Below are 22191 nucleotides of genomic sequence, written 5' to 3' on the forward strand. Positions count from 1 at the left end.
ACGTTTGTCAACTTGGATCTATGAATGACAGTGGATAGCAGAAACTCCTTTATATTACAGATTAGACCTCATGTAAGCAAGAAATAATTGTCTATGGGTTAAGCCATTGAATTTACAGGGATTATTGTTATAGTGGCTAATATTACCTTAACCCATACGATAGTCCAGACTCAAATGAAACTAGTAATGGTTCACCTAGCATTTGGTACACAGCAGATGCTTAATAAATTAAAGCTATTATGATATAAATATTGAAAACTATTATTTTAATTATCTTGCTTGTACAAGCCTCTATAAGATTATAATATACTGTAGTAGTAGGAGACAGAAGCATGCAACTATATGGGGTTCTGTTTTGCTGTCATCTAGGGAGGTTTCAGAATCCATTATTTCTGATAGAAAATAAGTACAAATAGACGTAGACAAGGGCAATAGTTGGCTCTTTCATGGTGTACTTCCTATAGTAAAATCTTAATAATTGGTTTTTTATTGCACTGATGAAAATGATAATAAATGCCTCCTTTCTGCTCCTTTTTTCCTTGCCTTTAGGTTGTGGTCTGGTAACTTCCACAGCAGACCATAGAGAATTCAGAATGATTATGGTATCATGGTGAAGCTAGATGCTTATTTGAAAGCAAAGGCTTCAAGTATGTAAAAATAATTTTATATTAATAGCAAAAAACAACTGTTATGGTTGACATTTAAATAACATCTAAGTATAAGGTCCCAATATACAAAATAGTACATAAAGTAATAATTGAGAAAATGTCAAAGTGTGTAGCTATTTTCACTTGGGTATGGTATTTTGTCAAAAAACTGAAATACCTCTTTGAAGTTTGGTTGTGTTAGATCTCTAACCTAAATTCGCACAAAGTGAATATTCAGTGTTAAAGTTTCTATTCTTTTCAATATATTGCATTGGAAACATAACATAGAGCAGACATTGTTGTCTCAAAATACTATCACTGCATGTTCAAACAGTGGTATAGTAGTAGTTCCCCTTTATCTACAGGGGATATGTTCCAAGACCCCCAGTGGATGCTGAAATCTCAAATAGTACTGAACCCTATAAATACTATTTTTTCCTATACATATATACACTTTATGGCTTCTCTTTGGCTTATTTGACTTGCCAGTATCATTATTCTTGATCTTTGGGACCATTATAAATAAAATAAAAGTTACTTGAACACAAGCACTTTACTATCTCATAACCAAGATGGCTACTAGCTGACTAACAGAAGGACAGCATATCCAGTGTCGATGTGCTGAGCAAAGGGCAGGACAAAGATTTCATCTCACTACTTGGAATGGTGTGCAATTTAAAACTTATGAATTGTTTATTTCTGGAATTTTTCATTTAATATTTTTGAATCTCAGCTGACTGCAGGTAATTGAAATAATTGAGATCATGAACTACTGTATTAAGCAATAACTTTTAGAACAGAAATCTTAAGTACATTGACATGTTAGATGGGAAGATTGTTTTGGACAAATCAAGGTTTTTCACTTAAAATAAGGAAGTGATTATCTAACTTCTGGTCAAGATGGGGGCATAGGTAGACACACTTCACCTCCTTGAACAACCATAAGAAGGATCACAGCTAAACTCAAAACAAAAACTCCAAGAACTGCAAGAATATCAAACTGTATGGAAGTCTGAAAACCAACGATTTAAAGAAATCATATTCATACAGATGGATAGGAGGATTGAAGATGGGGAGCTGGGGCAGAGAAGACATGGTGTGGTGTCAGTGAGGCAGGAGTGGCACGGGGCAGCAGTGAGGAGGCAGTGGCAGCTGGGGTAACATGTCCCACATTAACATGTGGCTGATAAAAACTGGGAGGGATACCTTGGAAGCGAGCAATCCCAGCCCCAACCTAGACCACACAGATCAGGGTTCTAGCACTGAGAAAATAAAAACCCATAACTTCTCACTGAAAAATTAGTAGGAATTAGGATGGTGGAGTAAACTGTCAGTCTTTCCGGAGAGTCTGCTTAAAGGGTCTACATGGTCCTAGAACATATGCAAACTCACCCACTCTGGGAACTACCACCAAGGCAACAACTAGAAAGGCACCAATCAACAATGGGAGAGGATAAAGTGACTGGAAATGGAGAAAGTGTTGAACAAGCCTACAGCACCCAGGCAGCTGCATTGCCCCTCTCTGAGCCCTCCCCCACATACAGAGTTTCAAAGCAGTGAAGTGCATTGCCCCACCATGGTGAGTACCTAAGACTCCACCCCACATAACTTAACAGGTGCACTAAGGGAGTCAAAGCAGTTCTACCTAATACACAGAAACAAGCACAGGGAGGCTGCCAAATTGAGGAGACAAAGGAATATGGCCCAAATGAAACAACAGATCAAAACTCCAGAAAAAGAACTAAGTAGTTCCTCGTTATATCATGGTTCAGTTATCACGGCCTCACTGTATCACGGGAGTTTTTAAAATATTATATTTAATTATTTCTCGCAGATTTCTCGCTATATCGTGGGATTTTGTGGTACTGTATACGTATGTTGTTAAAGTTACATAGGTTTTGCTATCACCTATTACAGGAGACTAATGAAAAACACAAACAAATGAGCAAAATTGAACCAGAGGTATGTAAACAAGGAATAGACTAACAGTAACAAGGGGGGAGAGGAGAGGGAGAGAAAGGGGTAAGGGGAAGGGTCTAGTCAAAGAACATGTATTAATGACCCATGGACATGGACAACTGGGTGGGGACTAACTGTGGGAGAAGGGGTGGTCAGGGTGTGGAGAATCAAGAGGGAACAAAAGTGAGACAACTGTAATAGAAAAACAAAAAAAATTTTAGTGGGGGAAAAAAGAAAATATAAAAATGGAAATGCAATTTTAGTGAATATTAGAAGGACAAGGATTTTCCTTCACAATGAATATTTTTCTCCCTATCTGATCACTCCAGAGTTTGGCATTCTAAAGAAGTAGGTAATGACATAAGGTTCTTTGCATAAAACTAATAAGACTAGCTGTTAATAGAGGATTTTTTGACCAAGACTTTGACTTGAATGTCATGCCTAAAGGAGACATGCTTGGACTCTGGTTGTTACCAAAAAGCCCCGAGGAACTAGAATTGACTTTTGAAGGTAATAAAAGCCCATGAGAAAAAAGGCTTGGTACCTTGTTGGTTGTGTGGTCCACAGCAATCTCTCCAGGGAAGAAATGAAGGTTGTTTTCCTGAAAGATGGCTAGAAGGGACCTAAAGGCACAATGGAAAACCTGAAGGACTTGGAAAAGACAGGTGTTTACAGGCAAGACTGAATGCCAGGTATGTGGCTCAACTTCTGTGCCCTGAAAGGCAAACTGAAGGTCTCCCTAAATGTTCCTTGTGTAAGTTCCAGCAAAGCAGACTGAAAGATCATAAGTGATCATTTGCTGCTCTTGTTGTGTTTATGCAAATGAAAAGGATAAATTAAAAATGGACTTAATGCAGTCCCTTTAATGACAAGGAAGGTAATCTTAAGGAGAAAAATTGTAATTCAAGGAAAATCACAATGCTCAGTGGTAGACTATAAAGTAGTGCAGCTAACCGTCTTTAAAGTTCCTTTTCATTTAAAATTTGTTTTCATTTGAAAGTTAAACTAGGTCTGTGGTATCATCAAAGATGTTTAATTTATAGGCAAGAAGAATGTCAAATGCCTTGCAACTGGATGTCTTTTCAATAAGACAGTCTTACAGATTTAGAGACTTGTTTGTGGGTTATGTTGCATAAATTAACATGTGTTTTCTGTTTTCAAAGGCCATAAGCCTCTGATCTCATTACCTGAGTGATTGTCTGTATGTATAGGCCTCACTTAATCCTGTCTGCATCGCTGCCTCCTGAGACTCAATGATTTGGCTGAACTAAGTGGCTGTGTTGGGAAAGTATGGAGTGGTCTATGGGCTTCACTTTAAAACTGGTTTCTCTTTTCTATACTAATGGCTTGGACAGAAGCGGCCCAGAGGTCTGAGAGGGGGAAACCTAAAATATTTCCCTCCGCCCAAACTAAGTATAATGGGCAAAAGGGTTTTAGACAGGTGAGATGTGCCTGGCACACCTTCCTCCAATGTCCCCTAATGTGGGACATTGAAAAATTAATCCTTGCCTTTTGTCATCTAGTGGTTATGGATTGAATGATGTCTTTTAACCCTGTTGCCAAATCTGTTGCCCCAGAATACAACAAGGATGCCAGTCTGTTAAATCAAGTACACCATTGTCCAGGGACAGCCAACTGACCTGGAATCTGAAAGATCCTTCCCCATGTTGGAAGGTCACCCTCCCCCACACACACCCACTCTTATTAGGGATTTCTGGACCCAAAGGTAGGTAGGATGTTGACCATGTCGAGCTTAAAGCAGCTAGAGGAGCTCGAGACCTTTGTCCACTGTCCTTTATAAGATTATAAAGGTTCTTAAATCTGAGAGGGAGGGATTGTTATTCTTTATTGTTTAAAAAAATAATCAATTATTTTTTTTAAAAAAGAATAATTTAGGAAACCGTAAAGCCAGAGAACTTGTATATATAACCCATGGGCATGGACGGGGGGATGGGGGAGGGATTACTGGGGGAGAGGTTGTGCTTGGCAGAGGGGAGCAAAGGGGAAAAAATTGGAATTGTTTTAACAATATAATCAATAAAATATACTTTACAAAAAAGTTACATAATGTAAGTTTAAGAGTGTAGAATAAATGTAAGGTTCCTACTTTGTGGGGGCGTCTGGAATGTAATACCCACGATAAGTGAGAGAATACTGTGAATGAAACTGAGATAGCCAACCTATCAGATGCAGTGTACAAAACACTGGTGATAAGGATGATTCAGAGAACTCGTTGGGTACAACAAAAGCATAAGGGAAGAAATGAAGGCTACACTAAGTGGCATAAAGAGAAATCCACAGGGAACCAACAGTGAAGGGAAGGAAGCCTGGGTTTAAATCAACAATTTGGAACATAAGGAAGAATAAACATTTAACCAGAACTGAAAGAAGAAACAAGAAATTTTTTTTTTAAAGTGAGGGGGGAAGAGAATAAAAAGACTCCAGGACATCTTCAACAGTGCCAGATCCAAATCATAGGAATGCCAGAGGAGAAGAGGAAGAGCAAGAAATTGAGAACCTATTTGAAAAAATAATGAAAGAAAACCTCCCTAATTTGGTGAAGGAAATAGACATACAAGTCCAGGAAGCACAAGAGAGCCCAACAAATTGGACCCAAATATGGCCACACCAAGACACATCATTAATAAAATGCCAAAGGTTAAAGATAAAGAAAGAATCTTGAAAGAAGCAAGAGAAGAGAGTTACCTACAAGGGAGTTCCCATAAGACTACCAGCTGATTTCTCAAAAGAAATTTTTCAGGCAAGAAGGGACTGGCAAAAAAATATTCAAATGATGAAAAGCAAGTACCTACAACCAAGGTGACTCTATACAACAAAGTTATTATTTAGAATGGAAGGGCAGATAAAGTGTTTCTCAGACAAGGTAAAGCTAAAAAGTTCATCATGACCAAGACTTTATTATATGTAATGTTAAAGGGACTTATTTAAGAAAAAGAGGAAGATCAAACTATAAACAATAAAGTGATAACAAACTTACAACTATCAACAGCTGAATCTAAAAAACAAAAACAAACTAAGCATACAACTAGTATATGAACAGAATCATAGATCTGGAGATCATTTGGAGGGTTATAAGAGGGGAGGGGGAAGGGGAGAGAATGGGGGAAAAGGTACAGGGATTAAGAGTCATAATTTGTAGGTACAAAATAGACAGAAGGATGTTAAGAATAGTATAGAAAATGGAGAAACCAAAGAACTTATATGCATGACCCATGGACATGAACTAAAGGGGGTGGTATTACTGGAGGGGAAGGAGGTGCCATTTAGAGGGAAGCAAGGGGGGGAAATTGGGACAACTACAATAGCATAATCAATAAAATATACTTAAAAATAAAAATATGATCTAGATATTTTAAAAAAGCAATTAGCAAATGAACTCTACAATTAACCCATAAGAAGCCACTATTTATCATTTCTTGACATGATCAATTCCCCAAAAGAAAATATTATACTGTTGTTTGAATTTGTGAGAATGAACATGTATTACTTTTTTGTACTGTAACCTTTTTATTGACATATAATACAAATATAGAGAGTATACAGATAATAAGTATGCAACTCGATGAACTTTGCAAAGCCAGTCCACTAGTGTAACCCATACTCAGATTGAAATATAGGAGATTATTTGTATCCCAGAAACCTATACCTCTTTCTAGTCACTAATTCCTTTGTTTCAAGAATGGTAACTACACTGAACTCTAACACTACCACTGCTTTTGATTCTTTGAATTTTGTGTAAATAGTATCATATAGTAGGTTTAATACGTAATAATAATTTTCCAAAATGATTGTATCAAATTATACTACTGCCAGTTATGTATGAGGGTTCTAGTTGCTCCCATCCTCACTAAAACATGATAGTGTTCATGTAGTTCTTTTATAATAACAATAATAATACTGGTCTAAAATTTTAAGACCATTTTAATTCAGAGAAATAAAATATAAAGACTAGACCATTTGAAAGAAAGAAATGTAAAAATATACACAAGATCCCCAACTATTTTATTTGAATTTTTAAGCTTTAATTATGATTATATAAATCCATACAGAAAATTGGAGAAAGTCACCTATATTTAATAAGTTAACATTCTGTCACAATGTTTCAATATTTTTTGTTGAAATATTAAAGTAAAATACAGATGTCAAGACAATTTAAACATTTCAGTACACATTTCTAAAACGTACATAAGAATATTTTCCTATAAAACCACAATATTATTATATCTAACAAAATTTATAATAATTCCCTTATAACAGCTAATATCTAATATATTCAAATTTCCCTTACTTATCCAAAAAATATCATCGACATTTGGTTTATAAAAACAAGGATTTATTCAAGGACCATACATTCCATTTAGTTATTATGTTTCTAAAGTTTCTTAATCTAATTCCATGCCCAACCCCACGTTTTAAATGACATTGACTTGCTGAGTAAACAAGGCCCTCTGTCCTGTAGGAGATCTGAATTCTGGATGTACCTGTTTCCTCATAGTCATTTAACTTGTTATTCTATCCCATGTATTTCTTTTAAAAAATTATATTTTATTGTTTATTTATTGCAGTTGTCCCGATTACTCCCCTTTTCCTCCCTTTACTAAGCCCCTTATACACTCCCTCAGGCAGTCTCCACACTGTTGTCCATATCCATGGATCATGCATGTATGTTCTTTGGCTACTCTATTCCCTAGGCTGTACTTTACACCCCTCATGACTATTCTGTAACTACCAATTTGTACTTCTTAATCTCTTCTCCTTTTTTTCCATCCCCCAAACACCTCTCTCATCTGGCAATCATCAAAACATTCTCTGTATCTATTATTCTGTTTTTGTTCTGCTTAGTTGTTTATTTTGTTTTTAGATTCAATTGTTGATAGATTTATATTTATTGCTATTATTGTTCACATTTGTCTTCTTCTTCTTCTTCCTCTTCCTCTTAAGGAAACCCTTTAACATTTCATATAATAATGGGTTGGTGATGATGAACTCCTTTAGCTTTTTGTCTGGGAAACTTTTTATCTGTCCTTTGATTCTAAATGATAGCTTTGCTGGGTAGAGTAATCTTGGTTGTAGGTCCTTGTTTTTCATCACTTTGAATACTTCTCGCCAATCTCTCCTAACCTGCAAATTCTTTTTTGAAAAATTACCCTATAATCTTATGGGAGCTCCCTTGTAGGTAACTAACTGATTTACTCTTGCCGCTTTTAAGATTTTCTCTTTCTCTTTAACCTTTGGCATTTTAATTATGATGTGTCTTGATGTGGCCTCTTTGGGTTCATCTTGTTTCAGACTCTCTGAGCTTCCTGGATTTGTATGTCTGTTTCATTCACCAAATTAGGGAAGTTTTCCTTCATTATTTTTTTTTTTAAGTTTTCAACTTCTTGCTCTCTCTCCTCCTTCTGGCACCCACATGATGCAAATGCTGGTATGCTTGAAGTCGTCCCAGAGTCTCCTTATACTGTCCTCATTTTTTTAGGTTCCCTTTTTTTTTTTTTTTTGCTGTTCTGATTGGTTGGTTTTTTGCTCCTTATGTTCCAAATTGCTGATTTGATTCTTGAATTCATCCATTTTCCTGTTGATTTCCTGTAAGTTGTTCTTTATTTCAATTAGTGTATTCTTCTTTTCTAGTTGGAATTTTTTTTAAAATGCTGTTGAGGTCCTCACTAATTTTCTTGAGCATCCTTCAGAGTGCTTTGAACCCTAAATCTAACAGATTGCTTGTCTCCATTTTGTTTATTGCTTTTTCTGGAGTTTTGTTCTGGTCTTCCACTTGGGCCATATTATTTTGACTCCTCATTTTGGCAGCCTCCATGTGTTTGTTCCTATGTATTAGATAGAGCTGCCACATCTTCCAGGCTTGGTAGAATGACCTAATGAATAGATGTCCTGTAGCGTCCATGAGCATAGCTCCCCTATTACCCAACCTGGGTATTCCAGGTGTGTTCACCTTGTGGGCTGTGAACACCCACCTGTTGTAGTTGAGCCTTAATTGCTGTTGGAACATCCAAGGTCAGCCACCATTTGTGGTCTGTCCAGGGTCACACAGCATAAACTACAATGTGACCTGCTAATAGCTGCTACTTTGGCTGAGCTTGGAGACACCCAGATGAGGCCAAACTGTGAACAAATGCAGGCTGCTGATAACTCCAGGCCTGGGACAACTTAGCTAGAGGAATGCAACTAATTGAAGCCAGATGTTGCTTGTTTGTAAGAATTTAGAAAAATGTGATGCATGGGCCAAGACAAGCCATTCATATTAAAAACAAACAAACAAACAGGGGAAACAGCTTTGGTGGGCCCAAAAGTTGGGTGGGGAATGGCCTTAGGAATCACCAGGATGGGACAAACTGTGAGTCAGGTTGATGGAATTCCAGATATGGTGTCTGCCTGCTAGCTCTGTGGCTCTGTAGGGTCAGGCCTCAGAAAAGGAACAATGGCCTCTGTCAGCACTGCTGTCTGGGAAAAAGTTGGCCCCCAGTTCTCACCCTGATGCTGGATAATTCAGTTTTCCTCTGCATGTCTCTGATGCCTTTCAATCTGCTTTCCCCTCAATGGAGCTCAGAGAGTGAGTATGAGTAATTATGTGTATGGGTCCTTTAAGAAGAACTGCCTGAGACTCCAGAAGTTTCTGTATTCCACCTTAATCTCTGCTGGATTTTTGGCACCTGAACCCAGGGCTGAGGGGCCTAGTGTGGGCTGAACTCTTCACACCTGAGTTATCCTCCTTGATTTTCCCACATGGATGTGGGAACAGCTTATTCTGAGTCTCTGCCTTTCCTACCAGTCTTGATGTGGGTTCTTCTTTAATTCTGTAGTAGTAGGCCTTCCATTCACCTAGATTTCTTATGATTCTGAATGATAGTTTTTCTATAGTGTAGTTGTAATTTTAGTGTTGTTGTGCAAGGAGCTAAGCTGTGTTTACCTACACTACCATCTTGATTAGAAATCTATCCCACATATTTCTTGTAAACTTAAAGTCAGACCAAGAATGCTTCACGGAGGGACAGTGACCTTCACATTGCATCACTCCAGGTGGTAGACACCAGCTGGTGTCTCACCATTGGTGATGCTAAGACTGGTCACTGGGTTAAGATGGTGACTCCTAGATCTTTTTATTGTAAAATTATATATTTATCTTAACAATCTTCAATTAATCTGGAGAATGACTCCATTTTTATAGTAACAAAAATAATTTTCAGGAATATATAGAAATAAAGTGTGCTGTAGCAAATTTGCCAGGGAAGGTATATTTACAACATATGCTTCTCCAATTGCCACCTCTTTGACCCTTTCTTTTGTACTTCAAGATGTCCAGTGCCCCATCCTCACTTTCTAGGTATATAGTGATGCTAGACAGATGATGGCAACTGGGTAGGAAAGGTATACTGGAAGAATTCTGTCTCTAACTCCTATATACAACTTCCATAGGTTAGAAAAAGGACATCAACATCCTTTTGAATTTATTACCTTGTCAGTGGCCTTCATTCTCAATATGTTTATTGAACATTGGCTGTTGGAGCAATCACTTTCCCTGTGATAATATTCTCTAAAAACAATTTTATAAGTATGGAATAAGCTGGTACCTATTAAAACTACTTATTATTATTAGTCCCACAGGAATATCACCATCTAATGGAACCAATAATAATACAAGACATAATAGCATAAAGAGGGTTGATTTTTTTGTAGTGTTTTGATTTGGAAGAAGCCACAATAAGGAGGCAGGATTATGATTCTGCTAATATATATGAGCTGCACAAATTACTCAGCAAATATTTGTCCCTTCAATGCATAGTGTCAAGTTCTGAGGTTGTTTTATTGTCCCATGAGGCATATTACTGGGTCTCAAGTGTGGAAAAATGCTGGAAGAATATTAAGCCCAGAATATGAAGTATGGAGAGTCACCATGTTCTGAGCAGCCTAGAAATTATTGTTTAATATTAATTTATTAGATGATTGCTGAACCAAAAGGACATAATATCCATTATGCAAATGTTCATTCATGGACACTGTGCCCCAACACTTATTAACTCCAAGCTGAATATTGAATGGCATGCATCCAAAACTAAACATGTTCAAATAGACAAGTAGTTTATCATGAAAAAAGCAAGACCGTTCAGAAAGTAGTACATTTTGTCCTACAAATGAGAGAGTGCTTTTCCTTGAACAACATTAAAGGCTCAAGCCAGAAAAATTGGGCCCTGGGAGAAGAAGTAAATAACGTAGTGGGAAAGAAAAAGCATTTCATTGCTGCACATTAGTTCACATTTTTATGCCTCTATTTGAACAAATGTCCTAAAGGTGTAGTGCAATTCTATGTTCAGAGGACTGGTGGTTATACTTTGGAAGTTTTTCAAGGATTTAGAAAAGAAACTGATCTCTTTTTAATGTTATGCATGGCAATAGGTGACTTATATAATTCACTGGGTTATCTGCTCACCTTAGCACTTTCAAAGATTATTTTGTGACTTAGTGATGCAGTTTTTGTGGAGCATTGAGTTTTATACAGTTGACTTGAGAACCTTATATATATATAGTAGCCAGCAGAGAAAAAGAGATTTTTCTATTTTATGAGTTTTCTTGTGGCACTGAGGGGATCTATGTCACATAGAATTGCCTTCATTGTTTCAAAAACCTATACCCCCACCCTCTTTAACTGACCAGGGCAGGAAGAACTTTTGCCTCCATTTTCTATTCCTGAGGCTTATAGTTCTTTTCAGATCCTAGCACAATGTTTGGCATGGAACAGATGTCCATGAAATGATTGTTGAATGAATATATAAGATAATGAATATATAAGATAACGAATAGTTGTATCATGTCAATAAGGGTATGTGTTCTAGGCAAGTCTTGAAGCTTAGGTGGTGAGACTGTGAACAATTTGACCAGCTTAATCATTTTCTGATCAATTGAAACTATTTAATCCTTTCAGTGATGGCTTTCTGTGGTAGTAGAGGCAGAGTATGTAAGTAGATTTCCCTAAGGGAACTCTTTATAATTATGTTCCTTTTCTCTTGTAAGAAAATCACTGCACACCTGTGAATCTATTATGTGCAACATACATTTTCATAAAATATTTAGCAATATGTGACCTACCAGGAAAGATGAAGCATGAGAATTTTTATTGGTGGAGGAGTTGATTAGCAGACATAGCTGCTAGCTATATGACTTTTCCTTGTTTCACATGTATTTTCTGGGAGGCGACTCCTGCTCCTAAAATACAGTCCTGGATACCTGTTGTTTTATTCCTTGAAGTCAACTGACTTCTTTTAATCTGTAGTCAAACTTCTGTTTGACTGTAAACACCATGTCCTACCTCCTGGAAAAGACTCTCTTCTGTGGATTTCAGCTGGATCTTTCCAGGACTAGCTGTCTGCTTCTGGTTTTGCTGAGCATCATTCCAATTATCTGTCATAGTCCAGCTCAGTCTTTTACGTCTGGCTAGCTCCTGTCTTTCCAGGTAGTGAATTGGCCAGGATGGGAGATAATAAACATTTCAGGAAGAAGCTATGTTGTTACTCTCTACTTTATGTGGGATGTAATTCTACCTGCCATGCATAAATTTTAGCACTCCACTTACTGTGCTACACCTCCTAACCATGTTCTCTGGACACTGGCATCAATTGTTGGGCTTGCCATCCCTCAGTCAGTGATACCCTAGTGTTTCCACAGTGAAAAGTGTGCTAACATCTTCAGGTCCATTTAGATTCTACCAGTCACTTAGCATAGCGGGGGTGGGGTGGTGGGTATTATGTGTTAAGGCTTTCCTTCAACTCTTGGATGTGATTATAATAAAACCACCATTTTCTGGAAACCAGCCTTCCTAAAGCACTCAGGAACAAAGAAGAGAATGTAAAAAAAAAGGAGCCCCTGGACACCCAGAAATAAATGACAAATTCAATAACCAAAGGCCTAAATATTATTAAAAAACACTGCATAGTAAAAGAGATTATGTCCTGACCAGTGGCCAATGACTCTCTAAGAGTCAAATTTTTTATGTGAGCCAAGAAATAAGAAGTAGATAAGAGAGAGCAAGAAGGGGGAGAAAATGGCAATAAATCATTGGAAATGAGAAGACAGTAGCGACATCTAGTAGGAGTGGTAATGAAGGCAGTGAGAAGGGAACTTCATACTACTGGGAGAAAGAGGGCTAACTGGCAAGTAGAGAGAGTTAGTGTTACTCAGGGTGCAACTTGAGGAGAGAACTGGGGCAATCTGTCAATCATGTGGGAAAAGCTGAAAATATATCTACTTTACAACATACAGAAAATAAATTCCATGTGGATCAATGACTTTAATGTGAAAGACAAAACTTTAAAACTTTTAGAAAAATATATAGGATAGTCCTGGCTGGTGTGGCTCAGTGGATTGAGCACTGGCCTGTGAAACAATAGGTTGCCAGTTCGATTCCCTGTCAGGGCACATGCCTGGGCTGCAGACCAGGTCCCCAGTTAGGGGCATGCGAGAGGTAACCACACATTGATGTTTCTCTCCCTCTCTTTCTCCCTCCGTTCCCGTCTCTCTAAAAATAAATTATTTTTAATCTAAAAAATATTAGGATAAATTTTTTATGACTTCATTAAAAGGAAAGATGTCTTAAACAAGGTCTAAGAAGTGTACAGCTCCTACAGGAAAAGATTGATAAGTTTGACTCCATTAAAATTAAGAATTTCTGTTCCTCAAGAGAGAGAAAAAAAGGTGAGAAGAAAGATGAACCACTAACTGGAAGAGAGTATTTATAACACAAGTAAATAAAGATGCTATTCAAATATTTAACGAGGATAGCATAGGCACCGATTAGAATGGATGCCTACCACAAATTACTATTATAATAGCAAGAACACATTTCAGCTTGATGTGATTAAATATCACATAGGAGTAATATCCAGAATATATAAAGAACATATATTAATATATAAGAGGTACACATCTAAATAACAAAATGGGCAAAAGATCTAAACAGGCATTTCGCAGAAGAGGAAGCACAAAACACCAAAGTAATATATGAAAAGACAGCACACCTCATTAGTAATCATGAAAATGTAAACAATTACCCACAATAAAATTTCATTTCGTAACCACCAGACTGGCAAAAAAGTTAAAAAAGTTTAGTCAATTGCAATGCTAACATAAATGTGGAGTAAAAACTCTTGTGTTGATAGAAATGTAAGCTAATACAATCACTTTAAAAATAGCTGGCATTACCTAGAACATTAGGACATATACAGCATTTCTACTTCTATGTATAAACACTGTAAAAAATCTTGACCATGTGTACCAAACTGTCCTTTAAAGCATTAATTGCTATAGAGAAAGGGAAACAATTAAAACAGCCATTGATATTTAAATAAATAAATAATATCTGATATTATAATTTATACAGAAGTTCTACATAACAGTAAAAATGAATGAAATAAAGCTACATGAATGAGTTTCAACAACATACCATTGAATAAAAAAGTAAGTCATAAGGAAATATATAAAATCATTTCATTTCTATAAATTCAAAAGCAAGAAAATCAAATAAGTGTTAAAGGATATGTACAAAAAAATTAGGTCAAGAAACACAATTTTGGATAGCTCCTAACTCTGGGGACAGCAGGGTAAGGAAGGGAGTAATGAGATTGGGAGGGTCACACAAAGATCCCATAAGTTGTGTGGGGAGACAGGGTGTTTATTATTATTACTTAAACATGCATATGTGGCATTATTCAAATATACATACACATGTACCTTAGAGTGGTTATATTTCTAATTGTTCACATTTGAAAAGTAAAACAGAAAGCACAACAAAAAAATAAAAGGGTGATTGTAGAAACGTCGATGCAGTATAAAATATTAGTCAACAAATAAGTAGATAAGCATAAAACCAGGAATGGTATTATGAGTATGTAGTCACAAACTTCGGAATACCAACTATCGATGCTTCTGAGAAAGGATAGTGGGAGAATAATGAAAGAGATGTAGGTGCAAAATGGACTTTGCCTGTATCTGTAAAACTTTATTTCTTTAATAAACTCTGGAGAAAATATGGAAAAATGTTAAGATGTTTAAATCTAGATGTATGATTACGTTAATGCTTGCCACATTATTTTCTGCACTATTCTTTATATCTTAGTAAAAAAAAATCTTCCATTAAATAAAAGCCAAAGTGTTGATGTTTTGGCACTGACAAACCTCAATTTAGAAAATTCACATATCTAGAATGGCTTGATCAAGAAGGCAGGTGGGAGGTAGAGAATAGTTTTGCAGGAAATCAATTAATTTTAAAATGTAATAAATATTTTATTAGACTATACTTAGGGCTCTGAGTTTAAATAAAATTGCAGTTGGTTGAATTTAAGAATTCAGTTTGTTTTACATGTATTCTCTTGATCCAAACAAGCAAGTAAGCATGAACCCAATTTTTAAATTTTGATTTACATTATTAGTTGAAATATATTCCCTTTACCTATAGTTTACCCTATAACAAATCTTTTTATTATAATTTTGATTATAATTTAAGACTAAATTTTTATTAAATTTTATTTAATTTTGTTCTTTCTAAATTCTATTTTTTTTTATATTTTAAATCATCTATTTTTATATTTTTTAATTTTGTTGTTTTTCAATTACAGTTGTCCCATTTTTCCCCCATTGCTCTCCTCTGTCCAGCTCTCCCACCCCTGCTCCCACAGTCAATCCCCACCCTGTCGTCCATGTCCATGGTCCTTTATACTTGTTCCTTAATAAAACCCTTCCCCTACTTTCCCCCTTTATCCCTGTCCCTCCTCCACTCTTCCCTCAGGTCGCTGTCAGTTTGTTCTTTATTTCCATGTCTCCGGTTCTGTTCTGCTTATTTGTTTGTTTTGTTCACTAGTTTCCGTTTATAGGTGAGATCATATGGTATTTGTCTTTCACTGCCTGGCTTTTAAATAAGGAAAATAATTTTTAGTTTTGTGTATTGGGTGATCTTAGTATTTAAATGCATACAGTTACATACCTATCTTTTAAAGGCTAGAATTTCTCAGTTTAAAATTAACATTCACAATTATATGTGAAGTTTTAACATATTTGTTCACAACTAACATAATTATTTTTAACTTAAATCTCTGGTTTTAAATATCTTATTTCTTTTAAGAAATACTCTAAAGGTTAAATTATTTTCAATTACTTGGATAAATTTATTTAAAATTTTTAATGAGTTTTAATGCTAAGATAACTTTATTTTCTAACAGATGACATTTTAAATCATTCTATATTCAAACATGGAGTAAACTAATGATATAAAATGCTCAAATTTCAAATTGATTTATTAAGTATGAAATATACATTTACTACATATCTATTAAAAGTAATATATTTGAATTTTAGTTTTAATCTAGGAAAAAGTCTGAGGTGCTTTCAAGATTTGAATAAATTGACTTTACATTCTGTAAAATGTTAATTTAATACTTTATAACTGATTTATAATTTTCAATATGCTAAAAGCATAGGATGTCATGAAATATTCCCATTTTAGTGTACATATGATTGTCTCCCTACATTTATGAGACACAGACCATTTGCAATGTAATGGCATTACTATATTTTATTTTTAGTGTTTTTATAATGAAAAGGCAACAATCATTGTGTTCTCAATTTTCCTTTATCAGACAGGTAATTTTATTTCTGCATGCAAACTCTATGTCTCTTCCAGAAATGTTGAAAACTGTCATGTTGTATATGCATGTCATTCTTACTAACTCTGGCTTTTGAAAATTCCAAAGTATACTGTAAAGGAAGCCATTATCAAATGCAGAGTCAATTCTCTATAAAAATAGACTAAGATCTGGGATAAGAGAAAGAGAGAAGACCTACTGTATGGAAATTAAAATAGCCACTGAAAACCTCAACAATGAAGCAGCTTAAATTACACTCCAGGCAGTAACACCACAATGGCTCCTGGCTCACAAAGAAAATCAATCCAAGAACATGTACTGATCTACATAGCTGATATGGCTGAAAAATGGACTTGGGGAGAACATAGCTTTTAAAATACATAAAGGCAGGTGAAGAATTAGATTTGTACTAGGAGATACAAAATGGAGAAAGAGCTCTTAGGAGTGAGCACCATACAAAAGGGATATGGTCCTGGGGCAAGGGCAAGGGCAGGAACTCAGCCTGTGTCCCAGCCTGAAAGCTGCTCCAAGAAACCTCTGATGAAAATGATGTTTGTAAGAGGAATTCATTCAGTTCCATAATGGGTACCACGAGGTGATCATGAACTTGCAAAGAAAGCCTGTCACTTAGTGCTTTCTTATCCCAGTCTTACATTAGGTGTTAGCAATTTCCCACTCCTCTAACAGATTAAAAAGCGCCGTTTGATGTACTTTTATTCATTTTTCTGGCTTTTAAATTGTCTGAACTGTGGAAGCCCAATATCATGTATCAGCCTGTTCATTACAGTTCTTGTCTAGTCACAATTTCTGGAGAAGAAATGAAATAGCCTAGAAATTGAAATATGTATGATTGTTAAATTACCCAAGAGGGCAGTTTGCCTGCATCAGTAAATATACAGGGATATATAAACAGTATGCATTCAATTCTAGGGAAAGGTGAAGCTGGATGGATCCCTTACATTTTTTGGAAGGTTCACATCCATCACTCTATTTCTAGCTATCCCATACAGCATATAACAACATTTATAACACTCTTTACATAACTCATTTTTTTGTTTCCTTTTTCCTTCTCTCCTTGACAAAGATAAAAGGGTGAGAAATCACGGTAACCAGAGGTGGTGAAAACTACCCACATTCCCAACATAGCACCTCTCTCTGATACACACACTGTCCTCAAAAGCCATAGGCCCTGAGTTCATCTTAAAATCTAGGCATGAGGTGAAGAAGTGTCCACACTTTAGAAATGAAGCTAGTCCCGTATCCATAGACTACATTCTCACAGCATGATAAAGATATCTCTCTGCATCTCTCACTTGGACCATTTACCAGCTGTAAGGCCTTAGATAAATTTTTCAATCTCTCCATACCTTACTCTCCCCATCTCTAAATGGCTAACAACCAGCGTTCACAGATGAGGGTCCTCAACCTTAACACTATTGACATTGGGGACAGATAATTCTTTGTTGTGGGAGGTTGTCCTGGGCAATGTAGGATGTATAGCAGCACTGATGACCTCTACTCACTAGATGCTCAGTAGCATACCCTCTGTTCGCCAGCATGGCAACCAAAATACCTCCAGACATTAATAAATGTTCCCTGGACAGGGAGTGGATTGGTGAGAGGTGGCAACTTTACCCCTGGTTGAGAATCACTATTCTACTGGGTATTTTGATGAGTATCAGGCACTTTTCTAAAAGCTCTTCAACTGTTAATTTATCTATTCTTCCCAGTATAGAGGTGGGTACTATTTTATTTCACAGGTGCAGAAACTGAAGCACAGAGAAGTTCAGTACCATCTGGAAGTTACACAGCTTTAAGGGACTGAGCTTGGAAAGAAAACAGATGTTAGACTCCAAATGGGTACTCTTCACCTCTACTTTCTACTACCTGAGATAATCCCAGCACCCATCCCACTGAGCTGTTATGGACATTCAGTAACTCAATGACTATACAGGTGATCACTGTTGCTCTTGCTGTTGTCACTCTCAAGAGCATGGCTTATTCATTTTGCAAGGCAAGGTTTTATTTCATGGATCTCAGAGCCCCAGCTACTGCCCCACCCCCAGCCTGTGATTCAGGGGAAGGAAGGAGGCAGCAACCTGTTGGATTTTCCTCTCCAACCGCTAATTCCCACTTCAGGTCAGTTCTACCATATCATGTCTGTCATTGCTTGATTCAAATGTTTAGAGAAGTCGAAAGAAACTTTATATTCAGAAACAGAGAGAGACTTGATAGAGTATCAGTAGTTCCCAAATTTGACGGCACATGGTAAGTACCTAGCCAGCTTGACTATACCAACTGGTGCCCAAGACCTTACCCAGAGAGTCTGATTTAATTGGACTGGGGTGAGGCTTCTGTGTTAAGAGGTGTCAAAGCTCCCCAGATGGTTTTAACAGACAGCCAAGGTTTGGAACCACTGACCTAAGACATCTTTTGTGTAGTAATGTATTAGCTTATGTGATTTTAGTATATCTTACCAACTAAGTATTGTACTTTACTGATTAAATAAGGTGCTACTTCTTTTTTATATCATTATGAGGTAACTAACCCAAAATTTACTTGATAAAAATAAACTATGCTCACTTGATCATTGAAAGTGCACAGAAAGGAATTAGTGCAAGAAAGAAGAATTAGTGTTTAGTATTGCTATTTTTTAAAAGATTTTGTTTGTTTATTTTTTAGAAGGAGGGGGAAAGGGAAGATGGAAGGGAGACATCGATGTGTGAGAGAAACATCTATCGGTTGCCTCATGCACTCACCCTTGGTGATGCTCAGCCAACTGAGCCATGTCAGTCAGGGCTGAGTTTTCTATTTTTATTAACGCTGCCCAGAGGGTGCTCCAATTTCAGATGAATCGCCCTTGTTCTCTGGACAGAAACTCAGCATCAGTAGACTAGGGGAGTTCACCAAGTAAAATAATTAAAATGCAGCCTTTAATGTCTAAAAATAAGAAATTAAATACATAAAAGTCTTGTTATAAAATGGCCTGATTCCATCAAGGTGATTGTTCTGAAGTAAATATACTGACAGAAAATGCTTACAACACACTATTCAATGAAAAAAATTGAGTAACAAAGTAGTGTATACACAAACACTGTTTTTCTTTCTAAAATAAAAATAGATATTCGTAGAAAAATATCAAGAAGGATGTATCTTGAAATGGTCAGGGTGGTAATTGCTGAATGGTGGGATTGAAAGTAATTTTTCTTCTTTCTGCCTCTTACCTTACAACTTCTCTGTGATACTTACATTTGACTTGTGTATCAGAAATTAAATTAAATATAAAAACCCAGCTCCTTGTTTTAATTTTAGGTTCATGAAAGCATTCTGGTCTGCAATCTGGCAGATTTAGTAGCTCTAAGAGCAAACAAAAAGACTATCCTAGCTGGCTTCAGGTATCCAGTCTCAGCTCAGTTAAAACTACCAGTATAGTTTTCTTTTTTTTAAAAAAATTATTTTTATATTATTACAATTGTTCCAATTTTTCCCCTTTCCCCAACCCCAGGTCCGTCCTTACTCCCTCAGACAATCCCCAGTATAGTTTTTAAGTGAGTTTCTGCTGCACTCAATCAAGATCAGCAAAAAAGAAAAAGAACTCATAAACATGGACAACAGCATGGCAGGAGGAGGTGAGTAGAGGATATAAGGGTGATAAATGATAATGGGAAAATATAATAAAAATAAACTATTTTTAAAAAGATGAGACCTGCACATGCTAATGTGGGGCCTCCAGGAAGTTGCTCTAAAGTAGACAAGTGGCTTACCCTGCCTCCTCACACACATGGCCATATGCATATGGCTTGGTATGTGCTCTCATTTGGAGACCTTGACTCAGCAACTGTTCTTCTGGTTGGGCCTTTTAAAGATTCAGGACACTTCAGCATGTGGTTGATTTAGACCCAGAGCTGCGCTTTGCTTTCTGTTAAAGGAAATGACAAAGAAGCTGGAAGAGTATAGACATAATCAAAATATAGAAAGACAGCTTTTGCAGTAAGTCTTTTATTTTGAAAGCAAATGCCTAATAAAACCATATTGCTAACACAGAGCTTTACATGCAATAAGTATTTGATGAATGAATAAATTAATGAACAAACAAACAAGCACAATCTAAAGCCATCCATGTAGAATAAAAATGAATCTTACCTAGTGTGGGGCAGACCCCTCAGTGAGCGAGGCTTATCGTTTTTTGCACTTTTAGATTCAGACTTTTTCACAGATGAGTGACACATGGCTTCTGTGATTACAAGCAATTCACAGATTCTTTGTGCCAGAGTTCATATAATAAGGGCTGTGAAAATGCCTTCTGAATGAAAAGAAGATGTGGAGAAAATCCCTTTCTCTACAATATTGCATTTGTGAAATTGTTATCCTTTCCAGAAGCCATTTTTGTGGTCTGATACATTAATATGTATTATTCTACAATACTAGCTTACCACATTCAGGAATTAGAGATATCTTCAGGAAATCATTTATTTCCTCCAATGCCTGCCCTTCTCCTGCTTCCATCTCTGTGAAGAAAAACACCTCACCTTTTATGCACATGATGCCTGATTGAATATCAAAGACCTTCAAGGAAGAAGATCCTATCATTTTTCTTAGTAACCTTTACCAAAGTTTTATTTATCAAAGTGAAATTAAGGGATTATTAATTTGATTTCAGGTATCAGAATTTATAATCATTACAATATGTTATCATTCTGTTGAAAAAACTAAAAATAATTTCCTTAATATAGTCTTTCTAATCTGAGTCAAATATGAAATTAATCATCTATAATTATCAAAGTTAATTTAATTAAAACTAGCTGCTCACCATCTGGTCTTATTTGTATAAATTTAAGAATCTACCATTTCATAAGAAATTCTTGTATTTAACCAATTATGTTAAGCATAATTATTATGTAATTAATCTCAGTTCAAATTACATTTGTTGTCACCTGACAGAAAAGTAATTTATGTGATAAAAAGCAGTTGACCAACTAATTACTCTGCCAATTGGGGTCTTTTATCTTGATGTCTCACCATTTTTTTAAAGAAAGGTATATGTTATAGGAAAACACTCTTTTGAAATATGAAACTAGCTATTGTTAGTAGAAAGTAAACAGGAGAAATAATGTTGGGAATGAATCATCATTATGTTTTGTAGTTCCAATTCCTTTATCTGGGTAAATTAGTAAGCAAAGGAATAAAATTAATGGTGTAAACAGCATACAAATTATAAAGCTAAATGCCGTAGACCAAGAAAAAGCCTAAGGAAATAGGAACAGGTAAGAATGTGTGTACTCCCAAAAGCAAGCTTCCTGCAGTACTCTTGATTGCCACTACTTTCCGATGCCTGTTTCCCTCTCTGTGATTAATAAGCCTGATAATAGAAGAGATGAATAGTTACTGATTATGAAAAAGGTAACTGTATAAATAATGCTTATTTCTGTACATTTCCTTGTGAAGACTTCTGGAAAAATCAGTAATACTGTCCTAAGGAGTCTAAAGAGTATATGTTACTCACCTAAAATCTTATCCTATAGAAGAAAGTTTGATCATTGAAGGAGTGAGTGAAGTTCTGAATAAGAACACACTATTTTAATGACTAGACTGCCTTATTTGAATAGGGCCTGGGAAGAGAAACCAGAGAGTAAGCAGAAAAAAATTTCAATGTTTTCATTTAGGATTCTTGCTCTAGCTGTGCCCTTGCACTAGATAAGTGGGCCAAGAGGGAAGAAGATAAGTAAGAAACTGACTTGTGTCCAAACCTGAGAGTTACTTTATAGAATAAAGGGAGAACTTCTTTCTACAAGCTCAATGAGGAGTCAAGTGTATTGTCTTTCTCTATTTGTTCCATACTTATTCTGTGCTACAAGGTGGAATAAGTATACTGGGTATTCAGAAGTTGTTGAGTTTACATGGAGAGGTGGTCAGAGGACAAGAAG

This window comes from Furipterus horrens, unplaced genomic scaffold, assembly GCF_987537825.1.
Source record: "Furipterus horrens unplaced genomic scaffold, mFurHor1.1.pri manual_scaffold_6, whole genome shotgun sequence".
In the NCBI taxonomy this organism is placed as follows: domain Eukaryota; kingdom Metazoa; phylum Chordata; class Mammalia; order Chiroptera; family Furipteridae; genus Furipterus; species Furipterus horrens.